The sequence below is a fragment of the Dendrobates tinctorius genome, unplaced genomic scaffold (genome assembly GCF_039654945.1).
Source record: "Dendrobates tinctorius isolate UK_male_01 unplaced genomic scaffold, ASM3965494v1 ptg000315l, whole genome shotgun sequence".
Lineage (NCBI taxonomy): Eukaryota > Metazoa > Chordata > Amphibia > Anura > Dendrobatidae > Dendrobates > Dendrobates tinctorius.
Genome location: NW_027361982.1, coordinates 6,503,819 through 6,520,042, shown reverse-complemented (window position 1 = coordinate 6,520,042; position 16,224 = coordinate 6,503,819). Strand labels below are relative to the sequence as shown.

Here is a 16,224-nt window from a genome sequence, read left to right as displayed (position 1 = left end):
AAAAAATAACTTTTAACCATGTCAAAGGAGTTGAAAAGAAAAGTCTTGAGTGAGGAAAAGAAGGGCTCAATTCTGGCTTTACGAGCAGAGGGATACAGTGAGCATCATGTTGCCTCCATCCTTAAAATTTCTAAGACAGCAGTTAATTACAACAAAGTCAAGTAGCAGACATTAGGGACAACAAAGCTACAGATCGGTAGAGGGTGAAAATGACTTTCCACTGACCGGAATGACCGTCATCTTATTCGAATTCACTTAGCAACCGCAGGATGACATCAAGTGATCTACAAAAGGAATGGCAAATGGCAGCTGGGGTGAAGTGCATGGCAAGAACAGTAAGTAACAGGCTCCTAGAGGCAGGGCTCAAGTCATGTAAAGGTAGAAAAAAGCCTTTCATCAATGAGAAGCAAGGGAGAGCCAGGCTGAAGTTTGCCAAAGACCATAAGGATTGGACCATAGAGGACTGAAGTAAGGAAATCTTTCTGATGATTATAATTTTCAGCGTGGTCAAACACCTGGTCGTCTAATGGTTAGACAGAGACATGGAGAGGCGTAAAAGCCACAGTGTCTTGCACCCACTATGAAATTTGGTGGCGGATCAGTGATGATCTGGGGATGCTTCAGCAAGGCTGGAATTGGGCAGGTTATTCTTTGCATAAGACGTATGAATCAAGGTTATCCTGGAAAAACAGTTGATTCCTTCTGCTCAGGCAATGTTCCCCAACTCTGAGGACTGGTTTTTCCAGCAGGACAATGCCCCATGCCACACAGCCAGGTCAATCAATGTGTGGATGAAGGACCACCGCATCAAATCCCTGTCATGGCCAGCCCAATCTCCAGACCTGAACCCCATTGAAAACCTCTGGAATGTAATCAAAAGGAAGATGGATAGTCACAAGCCAACAAGCAAAGAAGAACTGCTTAAATTTTTGTACCAGGAGTGGCATAAGGTCACCCAGAAGAAGTGTTAAAGACTGGTGGAAAACATGCCAAGACGCATGAGTGCTGTGATTAAAAATCATGGTTATTCCACAAAATATTGATTTCTGAACTCTTCCTGAGTTAAAACATTAGTATTGTTGTTTCTAAATGATTATGAACTTGTTTTCTTAGCATTATTTGAGGTCTGCAAGCACTGCATTTTTTGTTATTTTGACAATTTCTCATTTTCTGAAAATAAATACAAAATTTAGTGCTTGGAAATTCGGAGACATGTTGTCAGTAGTTTATAGAATAAAAGAGCAATTTACATTTTACTCAAAAATATACCTATAAAGAGAAAAATCAGACAAACTGAACATTTTCCAGTGGTCTCTTAATTTTTGCCAGAGCTGTATGTCCATGATCTCAGTGCACAAGTCATATAACCTGGAAAATATCTATAATATCAATGCACATTTATTATAGAACTGAAGGAAGAAGCTGTGGACGCTGTAACCAGCACAGATATTAGAGGAGAGCATCACTGGATATTTATTTATCATTAAAAAGACATAAAGAGAAAATGAAACACATCATCCCATTGTCCCACGCGTTTCTAACCCAACAAAAGTGAATAAAGCTTCTTACATACAGACGTGTGCACAAGACATCAGAGGACGTCACGAGCACTGGTGGGGAAACAACATCTACCCATTAATATATAATCAAATAGTAAATACGACTAATGGAAAGATGTTAATATAAAAGTAGTCGGCATGACAAGAAGCGGATTTTACACATGTATACGTCTATTAAAGGCCCACATTATCCACCTATTTCCAAACCATTAAAAAAAAAAAATAATGTATACAAAACCTATTCTGGACCACTTTATGCATCTAATTAAAATGCCAAATCTACAGAGAATTGGGCGCATGGACACAGTTTTTAGCTAATTTTTGGTCATAATTCCACATGGAAGCTAGCTAAAGAACGAGCAATATAATGGAAGGTCGGGCCATGGTGACGGGTCTCTGGTCCAAGGTCCAGGTCAGTGGTACCTCGCGGCTGGACAGGAGGCCGCGAATCTCTAATCATACCTGGCGCGGCTTTTGATCACCCAGAGACGGAGAGCCGGAGTGACAGAGCGTCATCTCTGTGTTCTGCTCCTCTCTATTTGGGACTTGGGGATTATTTTTTGCTCCTTCATTCACAGTCAGTGCCGCCAGAACTTTCTCATCTTTATCTTTATGTAGCGTCACTATACAACATACGGCTTTTTTGTGCCTGTAAGGCCGTGTTCACACGGTGCAGAAATACTGTGCTTTTTGCAGATGTCTGAACCAAACTACACAACAGCAATCTTCTGTGATTATTGCTGCATTTTTAGGCCTTTTCCCCCTTACTTGATGCTTTTCTGGTGCAGATGTGAAGCCGCAATTTTAATGTGTTTTTTTATAGTACAGAAAAGTTTTGATTCTGCGCTTAATAAAGTATCTGCAATTTTTTACATGCGTCTTTTTAATGCTCCACATAAAAGTCAAGAGAGGAACAAAAAGCAGCATTTACGCTACATGTGAACGCGGTCTAAATTGCAAAGGAAAGTGGACGTGATTCCATGAAATCTTCGCTCTCTGCGGTCTGATAACGCTGAACTCTGCGGTTTTGGTGCATTTTTTCTCTATAGACCTCTTGTGAAATAAAGCATGAAAACAAAAACGCTGTTGCACTTTTAAGCACAGAATCAAAGCTTTTCTATACTATTAAAAATAATTAAAAACTTTGCTTCATATCTGCACCAAAAATGCATCAAATATGGGGGACACGCATAAAGGAAAGTAATCAGAGGAGATTGTTACTGCGTTGTGTGGTGCGGACACCTGCAGGAAAAAAGCAGCAGAGAGACCACAGCATTTATGCCACATGTGAACATGGCCTCAGCATTAGAATTTTATTAATTTTTATGGATTTAACAGAGAAAAAATATCAATCATGCCTTTTTTTTACAACATTTATCGATCTCTTTAAATAATCTGATCGCTTTGTTGTGTGGGTCGTTACGATTACAGGGACATCAAATATGCCCATGTTATTTGTGGATTTGTGATGTTTATTATTAAAAAAAACGCATTCAAAATTACACTTTTTTCATTACCAATAGAGATGGGTGAATTTGAACGATAAAGTTTGGGGTCCGTACCGAATACTTAATGTGCATGCACAGACCCCGAACACAGATTTCTCCCAGAAGTCCATGTTACTGTTCGGGTTCAGCAGCCTGAACAAAGATATTTGAAAGTCTGCAGCACAGCAATCAACAATTTTTTCCTGTGTGGGCACATCCGGCCTCATCACAGCTATGTCAATTATTGGCATGGGTGTGATTGGCGAACAGACTGTTTAAAAAAATAAATAAAAAAAACGTGAGGTCTCCTCTATTTTTGATAACCAACGCAGGTAAAGCTGACAACTGCGGGCTGCATAAATCATCTGTCAGCTTTATCTTGGTTGGTTATCAAGAATAGAAGGGTCCCCACACAGTTTTTTAAATTATTAAATTAAACAATTAAAAACCATCATGGGGTACACCCCCCATATTTTTGATAACCAGCCAAGCTAAAGCAGACAAATGGGGGCTGGTTTTTCTCAGACTGGGAATGGGCCTTGGATATTGGCCCTCCCGACCCTAAAAATAGCATCCCACAGCCACCCCAGAAAAGGCACATCCATTAGATGCACCAATTCTGGTACTTTGCCAGGCGCTTTCTACTTGACCTGGTGCAAGTGGGGTAATAATTTGGGGTTGATGTCAGCTTTGTAAGGTCAGCTGACATCAAGCCCAGGGGTTAGTAATGAAGAAGCATCCATAAGACACTCCCATTACTAACCCCATAATTAAAAGTAATAAAGACACACACAGACTATCGTGACATCATTAAGGTTACTGCCAGTCACACGCAGCTGCGTTCTCATGCTAACCTCAGTGTGATCTTGTTGCTGGGCTGCGCGGTAACGTTTGTTACAGCTTAGCAATGCAACCGGATGTGTTGATATTTTATTTTTACATTAATAAATTTATAATAGGGTCGGCAAGTGTTTTTTTCAATCAATGAACTTTTTCTGTGAGTCTCTTATAGACTCCTCTCCATTACTAACCCCTGTGCTTGATGTCAAAGGAAGAGCCAAGGCTAAACGCCAGAATTGACTCATCTAATGGATGCGCCATTTCTGGGCGGCTGAGGGCTTGTGTTTTTAGTCTGGGAGGAGGCCAATATCCATCCATAGCCCCTTCTCAGCATATTAATATCAGCCTGCTGCTGTCTGTTTAGCCTTTGCTGGTTATTAAATATAGGGGTGAACCAATGTCATTTTTTTGGTAGTCCCCCCACTATAATAACCAGTAAAGGCTACACAGACAGCTGTGATATTAATAGCCTGGGAAGCCTTATGGATATTGACCCCTTCCCAGAATAATAACACCATTCCCTCAGATGGTTAGTAAAAATAAGGGCGACCCCATGCCATTTTTTAAAATTATTTACTCAATAAATACATGTACAGTAAAATACACAGTCACTGTACTAATTATATATTTCACTGACATCTTTATTACAATGCACAGGCACCGGCTGGTGAATACTCTTATCAATGTTGCCTGCTCTCAGTGAAACCAGGCGTACGCTGATGAGAGTAGTACTCATCAGCTGACGCCTGACCGGCAGTAACCTTTTTGCTGCCGGTCACAGCTGATGGCTCACACAATGTCATCCGTGTGACAGCGTGGGAACTGTAGCGTTCTGACCGGCGGTAATATGTAAGGTTACCGTCAATCAGACCCGGTGTTTCCCGTGCTGTCACACAGATGACAGGGTGGAAACCGCCGGATGTTCAGGAAGCCCACTCAATTCAATGGTGTCTGAGTTCGGATACCCAAACTGAACTTTTTTTTTTAATAAAGTTCAGCAGAACCGGACAGACCCGAACATCCACGGGTCTACCCTTCCCTAATTATGAAGTGTTTTTCATTATTATTTTTTAGTAATTTTATAGGATGAAAAAATCTCTTACTCTCCCTCTAGAATACAAATACATACAATACATTGTATATAGCAGTCTATTTCTATCACTATAATCTGCTTGTAGAGTCAGAGTCTGCAAAACAGATCAAGTAAACAGAATTCACCCCATTATATCATCAGAGCTTGTGGGTCAGAAGCTTAAGTGCGTGCCTGTAATGTTAAAGGTTGTGAGTTGAGACCTGCCTGCAACAGAGGTCAAGATTACCAAATTCTCCTATCAACATTGTTATGGGCTGCAGCTCTTAGATAGAGCACAGCTTGCGAGTATGGAGATGCCAGTTTGAGTTCCAGGAAGACCTAATCACAAGAGGGAGAAGCAGAGAATATTTAATTTATGCAGAGAGCAACCTTGCCCCCAAGTAGGAGGAGTGAAAAAGAGAGGCCATTATGGAAGCCGGAACAAAAGCTCTGATGTAACGGGAAGGTTGGGAGCTACAGGCGATGACGATAAAAGAAATGATCTGGGCATAAAGAATGGGATACATCAGGGATGGCGTACAAGCCCGAAACACAATGGAGACTAGTTGCAACAAAGGTCCAGTAACACTAGAGATTGCACCAACGCGGGGGAAGATGGTGAATCACATGTGTCTTACAGTGTTTTGCTTTCCAGTTTGGGTTTATGGTGACAAAGATTTTACTCAGAAAATAATTTGATAAAAGTCCTGTAGTTTGGACGCAGAATAACCCCTATGTAGAAATCAATAATAATAGGTGTCTTGTGATGGACTGATCCTCAGAGATCCTAAGGATCCTGAGATCCCCAGCAAAATCATCTTCAATGGAGCAGAGGTGCACATGCTTGGCCTCCACACCATTCACGATCTCTGCCGGGAGTATCAGAGCACTGCCGCGAGTATCAGAGCACTGTCGGGAGTATCAGAGTGCTGTCAGGAGTATCAGATTGCTGCTGAGGGTATCAGAGCACTGATGAGAGTATCAGAGCACTGAAAAGAGTATCAGAGCACTGACAAAAGTATCAGAGCACTGCTAGGAGTATCAGAGTGCTGCGAGGAGTATCAGAGTGCTGCGAGGAGTATCAGAGTGCTGCTGGGGGTATCAGAGCACTGATGGGAGTATCAGAGAGCACTGCCAAGAGTATCAGAGCACTGATGGGAGTATCAGAGCACTGACGGAAGTATCAGAGCACTGCCAAGAATATCAGAGCGCTGTCTAGAATATCAGATCACTGCCGGGAGTATCAGAGCATTGACGGGAGTATCAGAGTACTGCCAAGAGTATCAGAGCACTGCCAAGAGTATCAGCGCACTGCCAGGAGTATCAGAGCACTGACAAGTGTATCAGATTAATACCAGGAGTATCAGAGTGCTGTCAGAGTATCAGAGCACTGATGGGAGTATCAGAGCGCTGCTGAAGTATCAGAGCACTGCCAAGAGGATCAGAGCATTGACGGAGAATCAGAGCACTGCCAAGAGTATCAGAGCGCTGCCAGGAGTATCAGAGTAATGCCGGGAGTATCAGAGTAATGCCGGGAGTAACAGAGTGCTGTCAGAGTATCAGAGCACTGATGGAAGTATCAGAGCGCTGCTGAAGTATCAGAGCACTGCCAAGAGTATCAGAGCGTTGATGGAGAATCAGAGGGCCTCCCGAGAATCGATGTGTGAGGTCGAGAGAGAAGCACTTCGCAACCTGGAGGAGCTCCTTGACGAACAAACTGTCCCTCACTAAAGTAGGTTTCCACCCTTTACTCCTCTCAGGTCAGCCAAATTCCCTCCATTATCCCTGAGTCCGGCTATTGAAGTCTTCACTAAATTAGTATGTGATGACTTCAAAGAGCTGTCTACCAAACGTCGTTATGACAACTTAACGCATGCTCAGCGTACGGCTATAGTCCAACTTCAATCCATGTCTGATGTAGTTTTCAAGCCGGCGGACAAGGGGGGGAATATTGTCATCTGGCCCCATGATAAGTACGAGCGTGAGGCCCTCCGTCAGTTGAGGGACTCGAGCACTTATCTCCGGTTGCCCTCCAATCCACTTGCATCCTTCTCTCTTGACCTCCAGCGTATTCTTGTCGAGGCCCATGATAATAATGTCATCACTAAGCAGGTCTTTGATGGCCTTATCGCTAAACATCCGAGGGTTCCAACCTTTTATTTGTTACCCAAGGTCCACAAAGATGCCCTTGACCCTCCGGGGTGTCCGATTGTGTCCGGCATTGGGGGGTTATGTGACCCCATTTGCCAATTCATAGACTTTTACCTAAAACCATTAGTGGAAACACTACCATCCCATGTACGCGACACTACGGATGCCCTGGCTAGGGTTGATGGCATTTTTGTGGACCACGGGACTCTGATGGTGACCGCCGACGTGGAGAGTCTCTATACCTGCATTGAACACTCCCATGGCATCGATGCGTCTCTTCCTCGGTGCCTCCGACCTGGACGGCCCTCTATGTGAGCTTATCCTCGAGCTGCTGCACTTTATCCTTACCCACAATTTCTTTATTTTCAAAGACCAGTTTTACTTGCAAAAGCGCAGCACAGCCATGGGCACGGCCTGTGCGCCTGCGTATGCTAATCTCTTCCTCGGTTCTTGGGAGATATTGATTTTCAGTGACGCGGGCGCGCCAGCCGCCTCCCATGTGCTGTGCTGGCATAGCTATAGAGATGACATTCTGTTTTTGTGGGATGAGACTGTGCAGCAGCTCGAGGATTTCATGAGGACGCTGAACTGTAATGCATTTAACATTCACCTGATGTATTCCTATTATTTTAGGAAAATTAATCTCTTGGACGTCACTATGGATGTTGACGACACGGGTCGCATCCAGACTGACGTTTATCAAAAACCCACATCTGTGAATTCTTTGGTTCATACGTCCTCCGCTCACAACCCTTCCACCATCAGGGCTGTCCCGGTCGGACAGTTCCTGAGGATGAGGCGGATCTGTTCATCGGATGCCAAATTCGAAGCCCAGGCCTCGGATTTGAGGTCACGTTTCTCTGATCGCGGGTACTCAAATAGATGCATCAAAAAAGGATATCAGAGGGCGAGGGCCACTCCACGCGGCGGTCTCCTCAGGTCCCAGAGGGGGAACCCTCGTACTGACAAAGAAGGGCCCATCAGGTTTATCTCCACTTTTAATCATGAATGGGAGGCGATGAGGCAGATTCTTGTAAAACATTGGCCGATATTGAGTACCGAGCCCTCACTGGGTGTATTTTTGGGTAAATATCCCTTGATGACCTCAAGGAGGTCCAAAAACCTCAATGACCTCCTTGTTAATAGCCACTATGTACCTGCCCCTGCAAATCCCTTTGGCTCCAGGGGCCCTACATTTGGATCTATACCATGCGGCCACTGTCTGGCATGCACAAATGTCCTGCGCTGTACCACCTTTAGCTCCTCAGATGGACAGAAACAATTTGAGATCCGGCATAGAATCTCATGTAGTAGTACAAACGTAATCTACTATGCCACATGTGGCTGTTCGAAAATTTATATTGGTCTCACGTCCAGGGAACTCAGAATACGGGTACGTGAGCACGTGCGGGACATTTGTGCATCAAAGTCAGTGGCCGATGTCTCACTTCTCAAGACACTTCCACGCCATTTCAGGCAATTTCATAACAGTGAACCCACTTTCCTCCAAGCCAGAGGGATTGACCAAATCCATCTTCGTATAAGAGGTGGCAATTATAAAAAAAGATTGGCTCAAGTTGAGGCCAAATGGATTGTGACACTGGATACAATGACCCCTCGAGGCCTAAATGAGTCTTTGTCCTTTTCCTCTTTTTTGTAGGATCAATTCCGGACTATATGTTCACACCTTTCCAATATTGATTATATGTTCCCATTTTTTCTTGTTTTTTGTCTCCTCTTCTGTTATCCCCCTTACCGGGTTTTTTTGGGTGATTCTTGTTTTTAATTTTATTTTCATTGTTTGTTTTTAACATGTGACATTTTTCCTATTTTTAGTTTTACTGGGACCTTCTGACCTCCCTTGGATGCATATTCTACATTCCTGTCGACTCTTCTATTTGATATCGATCGGCGATTTATGTGCTTCCAAGCAATATGTGTATTTCTCTGTTTAATATTGTTTTGCACCTTGTGTGCTTTCTAGCAAACACATGTACTGTTATATGGTTGTACTTGTGATCTTTTTGTACATATCAAACCTCACTTCTTCCCCTTACATTTACATCTCGTTGGTGATATAGTGGTTGCGCGCGTGCGCTCTGCACTCCTGTGTTGCCGGCAATCAGGGGGGTGTCTCCTTGCCTTCCTCTGGGCGCTCAGGGACTCTCCTCCCCTCCCCGCACACCCGCTGTAATGCATGACGCTTTTCCTGTACTTGCCGTCACTCCAGACGCGCAGCGCGCATGCACCGCCTAGAACCACTGTGATTGACCTATCGGCCATCACGTGACCTATCACATGGGGCTTATGAAGGTCCTGCTGACACTTGTATCCACAATTCACTTGAGAAAGCGTGCTCTGTGACACGCGTCAGGCCTTCCTTCACCTGGCCCAGGGTTTACATTGCCTTTGGCCCCGGTAAGCTACTACTCCATTGCTTGGTCTTATTTGGACCGTTTTTTTACTCTTTCTATGCACATACGCTAAGGGGGTTTATTACCATGGAGTATGCAGAACTATGTTATGTGCACTGGCAACTTTTTGTGATGTTTCTATTGTCCTGTACTTCATGCACTTTTGTGTAGTTTGGCATATTGTATACCCTGTGATTTCCTGTTCTCACCCTGCGGTGTTGTCATATTTACTCTCCATTGTTACTTTGATCATGTTTTTATTGTATTAAATAAAGATGGATTTTTTATACTATTCACCTAGTTACTCCAGTTCCTCCTGGTGTTCATACGTATTGGAGTGGATGTTCTTTCTTTTGCCTTAGGGGGGCTTCTCTTAAGCCCTGCCTTTTCCTGACATGTTGAGATGTCACTGAGGTATTTGCATAGGCTAACCCCTATGTAGAAATCAATAATAATAGGTGTCCTGTGATGGACTGATCCTCAGAGATCCTAAGGAACCTGAGATCCCCAGCAAAATCATCTTCAATGGAGCAGACGTGCACATGCTTGGCCTCCACACCATTCAGGATCTCTGCCAGGAGTATCAGAGCACTGCCAGGAGTATCAGAGCACTGTCGGGAGTATCAGATTGCTGCTGAGGGTATCAGAGCACTGAAGAGAGTATCAGAGCACTGAAGTGAGTATCAGAGCACTGAAGAGAGTATCAGAGCACTGAAGAGAGTATCAGAGCACTGCCAGAAGTATCAGAGCGCTGCAAGGAGTATCAGAGTGCTGCTGGGGGTATCAGAGCACTGATGGGAGTATCAGAGAGCACTGGAGAGCACTGCCAAGAGTATCAGAGCACTGATAGGAGTATCAGAGCACTGACGGAAGTATCAGAGCACTGCCAAGAATATCAGAGCGCTGTCAAGAATATCAGAGCACTTACGGGAGTATCAGAGCATTGACGGGAGTATCAGAGTACTTCCAAGAGTATCAGAGCACTGCCAAGAGTATCAGAGCACTGCCAGGAGTCTCAGAGCACTGACAATTGTATCAGAGTAATACCAGGAGTATCAGAGTGCTGTCAGAGTATCAGAGCACTGATGGGAGTATCAGAGCGCTGCTGAAGTATCAGAGCACTGCCAAGAGGATCAGAGCGTTGACGGAGTATCAGAGCACTGCCAAGAGTATCAGAGCACTGCCAAGAGTATCAGAGCGCTTTCAGGAGTATCAGAGTAATGCCGGGAGTATCAGAGCACTGTCAGAGTATCAGAGCACTGATGGGAGTATCAGCGTGTTGCTGAAGTATCAGAGCACTGCCAAGACGATCAAAGCGTTGACAGAGAATCAGAGCGCTGCCAAGAGTATCAGAGTACTGCCAATAGTATCAGAGCACTTTCAGGAGTATCAGAGTAATGCCGGAAGTATCAGAGCGCTGTCAGAGTATCAGAGCACTGATGGGAGTATCAGAGCGCTGCTGAAGTATCAGAGCACTGCCAAGAGGATCAGAGCGTTGACAGAGCATCAGAGCGCTGCCAAGAGTATCAGAGCACTGCCAAGAGTATCAGAGCGCTGCCAAGAGTATCAGAGCCCTGCCAGGAGTATCAGAGCACTGCCAAGAGGATCAGAGCATTGACGGAGAATCAGAGCGCTGCCAAGAGTATCAGAGTACTGCCAAGAGTATCAGAGCGCTGTCAGGAGTATCAGAGTAATGCCGGGAGAATCAGAGCGCTGTCAGGGTGTGTGCACATGCTGCGGATCCGCAGCGTATTTGGCGCAGCAGAATTAGCTGCGGTGTACAGTACCATTATTCCCTATGGGAATTAAAAAGCTGTGCAGATGCTGCGGAATTTTCCGCTTGGATTTTGCTGCGGTTTCAAATCCACAGAAAGAATTGCATGTCAATTCTTTCTGCGGATTCCGCAGCGGTTTACCATCTCCTCCATTGTAGAGATGATAAATCGCAGGGCAAAACCGCAGGCTAATCCGCAGATAAACCGCAGGTCTTTTGACCTGCGGATTTATCTGCGGATTTTGCAAAATCCGCGCGGATGAATCCACAGCAGATTCCGCAGCGTGTGCACACACCCTCAGAGTATCAGAGCATTCACAGGAGTATCAGGGCACTGCTAAAGTATCAGAGCATTGACAGAGTATCAGTGCGCTATCAAGAATATCAGAGCATTGTCAAGAGTATCAAAGCGCTGTCTGGAGTACCATAGCGCTGTCAGGCGTACCAGATCATTACCAAGAGTATCAGAGCACTGCCGGGAGTATCAGAGCACTGCCGGGAGTATCAGAGTACTGCCAAGAATATCAGAGCATTGCCAAGAGTGTCAGAGCACTGTCAGGAGTATCAGAGCACTTATGGGATTATCAGAGCACTGACAAGAGTATTAGAGTACTACAAAGAGTATCAGAGCACTGACAGGAGTTTCAGACCACTGACAGGGGTATCAGAGCACTAGAGTATCAGAGTATTGCCAAGAGTATCAGAGCACTGCCGAGAGTATCAGAGTAATGCCGGGAGTATCATAGTGCTATCAGAGTATCAGAGCATTGACGGGAGTATCAGAGAGCTGCTGAAGTATCAGAGCACTGCCAAGATGATCAGAGTGCTGCCGGAGTATCAGAGCACTGACGGGAGTATCAGTGCACTACCAAGAGTACCAGAGCATTGTCAAGAGTATCAGAGCACTGTCCGGAGTACCAGAGTGCTGTCCGAAGTACCAGAGCATTGCCAAGCGTATCAGAGCGCTGTCAGAGTATCAAAGCACTGACGGGAGTATCAGAGAGCTGCCGTGAGTTTTAGAGTGCTACCTGGAGTATCAGAGCACTGGCAGGAGAATCAGAGTGCTGAAGGGAGTATCAGAGTGCTGCCGGGATAATCAGAGCACTGCAGGGAGTATAAGAGTGCTACCTGATAAATCAGAGCGCTGTCAGGAGACTCAGACCACTGACGGGAGTATAAGAGCACTGACAGGAGAATCAGAGTGCTGACAGGAGTATCAGAGCACTGCCCTGAGAATCAGAGCACTGCCAGGAGTATCAGAGTGCTGCCAGGAGTATCAGAGCACTGCAGGGAGAATCAGAGCCTTGCCGGGAGTATAAGGGTATGTGCACAGGATGCAGATTTGCTGTGGATCGGCAGTGGATTTGCAGCTGCGGATCTGCTGCAGATTCGCTAGTGATGTACAGTACAATGTTAATCTATGGTTAAAAAAACGCTGTACGCATGCTGCGGAAAAATCCGTGCGGAAACGCAGCGGTTTATTTTCCGCAGCATGTCAATTCTTTGTGCGGATTCCGCACCATTTTTACACCCATTCCATTATAGGAATCCGTAGGTGTAAAAACGCAGGCGAAATCCACACTAAATTCGCAGGAAATCCGCAGGAAAAACGTGCGGATTTTGACCTGCGGATTCAGCCAAAAATAGCAGATTCTACGCGGAAAATTCCGCACACGAATCTGCAACGTGTGCACATAGCCTAAGCGATATCTGGAGTATCAGAGTGCTGGCAAGAGAATCAGAGCACTGACGGGAGTATCAGAGAACTGGCATGAGAATCAGAGTGCTGCCAGTAGTATGAGAGCGCTTCCGGGAATCTCAGATCACTGCCGGGAGAATCAGAGCGCTGTCAGGAGTATCAGAGTGCTGGCAGGAAAATCAGAGTGCTGCCGGGAGTATCAGTGTGCTGCTGGGAGTATCAGAGCGCTACCTGCAATATCAGCGCGCTAGCAGGAGAATCACTGCACTGCTGGACATCTCTGTTGATCCAATACAGAATGATTCCAGAAGGTCAGGCTTGTGCCCCTGTGTTCCAACCACTGCGGGGCCTCATTCTCTGGATTGTTGGGGCCTCCAGCATAAATTGGTATTCTGGGAATCACCTTTTACATACATTATTACATTTAACCTCTTTTTATTTTTCCACTTTCATTTTTTCATCTCTATCATCCAAGAACTCCAATATTTTTAAATTTTCCTCTTATGTTGTCGTGCGAAAGCTCGTTGGGTATTTTGTTTTGTTTTATTCTGGACCAAGCTGTAGTTTGCCGTTTTTAATACAAAAATTTAATTTACCATTTAAAGTTCTGACAAATGGGCGATGAGCAGAGTTTACTTTATTCTATCTGAATACATATCTATCTATGTATAGATAGATATATAGATAAATACATATATATTGTAAATTCTGACATATGGGGGAAGAGTTTTTAAACATGATATTAACCCTTAGTGACTTCGGATGTACATATGTCTGTATGGGGGGATGAGGCGCTGACCCCGCTCCGTGCAGGGCCGACACCATACAGTAACCAATGCAATCAGAGCCATCTCCAATCTCCTCGGTTTAACCTCTTAAATACCACTGTTAGGTGTGAACCTGGAACTGAGCTGAAAAATCACATTGTCCGATCACTTTTACTGCACAATGAACAATGTGGAAACAAATCCCAAAACAGGACATCATGGAATTGTGTTTTTTTTATCATTTCATCCAAAAAAAAATTCTCTGCTTTTTAGTACATTACATGGTACAATGAATGATGTCATTCAAGACCACAGATTGGCCCCCGAAAAGCAAGTCTAGAATTCAATATTGAGAAGCGCTTTTAATAACTTTCAAATAAAAAAATATATAAAAACAGAGCTCCCTCTTGTGGTGGATTGTATTAATGCTTTCATAATATAGCAATCAATGATCAGGAGCTCCCTCTTGTGGTGGATTGTAATAATGTTTTCCTAATATAGAAATCAATGATCAGGAGCTCCCTCATGTGGTGGATTGCATTAATGTTTTCTTACTATAGAAATCAATTAGGAGCTCCCTCTTTTGGTGGATTGTCACACTGTGTGACTGCAGACTTATAAATCCCCCCAATGCCCACACTGTGCGCTGCAGGGATTCCACCACTTTCTGAGTTGGGACCGGCGGGTAAGTATGCATTATACATACTCCAAGCCAGACTCCAGGCAGTGGGCACAGCCCCGCTACACACATTTGTATGGAGTGAGGCCGCACCCCAACTAGTGATCTGGCCGTTCAGTGGGCGTGGCTGACTAGATGTCAAGGCCTCGCTCCATGCAAGTGTATGGAGCAAGGCCGTGCCCACTGGGATCCTATGTTTAAGTGTTTCCTTTATTTTTTTGAGCAGTATATACACTTACCCCTGAGAAACAGGGGAATCCTTGCAGCTCACAGTGCGTGCGCTGGGGGGATTCATAAGACTGCAGCCACACAGAATGACTGCAGACTTATCGATTTGAACCGGACAACCCTTTAATGAGCCGGAGCGCCCTCTTTTAGTGAATTGTATTAATGCATTCACAATATAGAAATCAATGAGCAGGAGCTCCCTCTTGTGGTGTTTTTATATAACAGAGCGCCAATTATGATGGAGTTTGATAAATTATTAAATTTAGAAAATAAGATGAGCGCCCTCTTGCGGGTTTTTGTTCTCATAATAGAATTTGATGATGACATGAAATTTGATTTGATAATAATAATAATAATAATAATAATAGAATCATAGAATGGTAGAGTTGGAAGGGACCTCCTGGGTCATCTGGTCCAACCTCCTGCTCAATGCAGGATTCACTAACCATCCCAGATAGATGTCTGTCCAGCCTCTGTGTGAAGACTTCTATTGAAGGAGAACTCACCACCTCTTGTCGCCGCCTGTTCCACTCCCTCACTGTCAAAAAGTTTTTTCTAATATCTAATCTGTGTCTCCTCCCATTCAGTTTCATCCCATTGCTTCTAGTCTTTCCTTGTGCAAATGAGAATAAAGATGATCCTTCTACAATGTGACAGCCCTTGTGTAAGGTTTCCGGATGTTCCATGGAGCCTGTTTTGCCCTGGTCCAAGATGGAGTCTGGTACCTCACCCTGTCCTTGAACTTCCTGTCAGTCCTGTTATTTAAGTTTGGGTCAGAAAAAGCTCTTTGCCTGAGTATTTTGTTGCTGGTAGCTTCTGAGCTTCCTCCTGACTTGCTTCTGGAATTCCTACCAGAATTTACTCTGTGCTCTGCCTCATTATTTCCAGCTGCCTTCAGTTCCCGGTGCTGCTTCCTGATCCTGGCTGTGCTTACCTTCTGACCAGACTACTGAAGAGTGGAGTTACACATCTCTGGGACTGCTGTGGTCCGTAAGACTTTTGGATATTATTATGTTCTGAACATTAACTCCTGGAATGTGTCTGTGCGGCTGAGGTGCTGGACTTTAGCAGGACTTTTTAAGCCCTAAAGGAAGTACAATGGAAAACCTTCGCCTTGTGGTTCACCATCTTCATATTACTGGACTTCCATGAAAGGTGTCGGCTTCACTGTTTGCGCATTTCTGGACTACCAAGTATAAGTGCAGGTCGCACTCTTACTGCATATAATTTCTGGACTTACTTGAATTAGTGGTCGCGCTCCACTAGCTGCCGAACATTTCCGTTTTGTGCTGTTTTGCACTTCGCTGTAATTTCAGTAATTCCTCTGTTAGTTTATGTTTACTTTTGCTTTGTTAATACAGTTTGTCTCAACTTTCGTCTCAGATTCGTTTATCCCACGCAATCAGATTCCATAGTACCTTCATATTTATTACACCTTGAAATATTTGTAGACAGCTATTAAGTCTCCTCTCAGTCTTCTCTTTTGCAAGCTAAACATTCCCAAATCCTGCAACCTTTCCTCATAAGACAGGGTTTGCAGACCGGTCACCATTC

At 44.5% G+C, this 16,224-nt stretch overlaps 1 protein-coding gene across 2 annotated transcripts in view; it reads right to left on the bottom strand.

The window, feature by feature from the left end:
* The window catches only part of COL11A2 (collagen type XI alpha 2 chain), a 185,751-nt gene that overhangs the window by 55,459 nt on the left and 114,068 nt on the right, over positions 1-16,224 (bottom strand). The window lies entirely within an intron of this gene.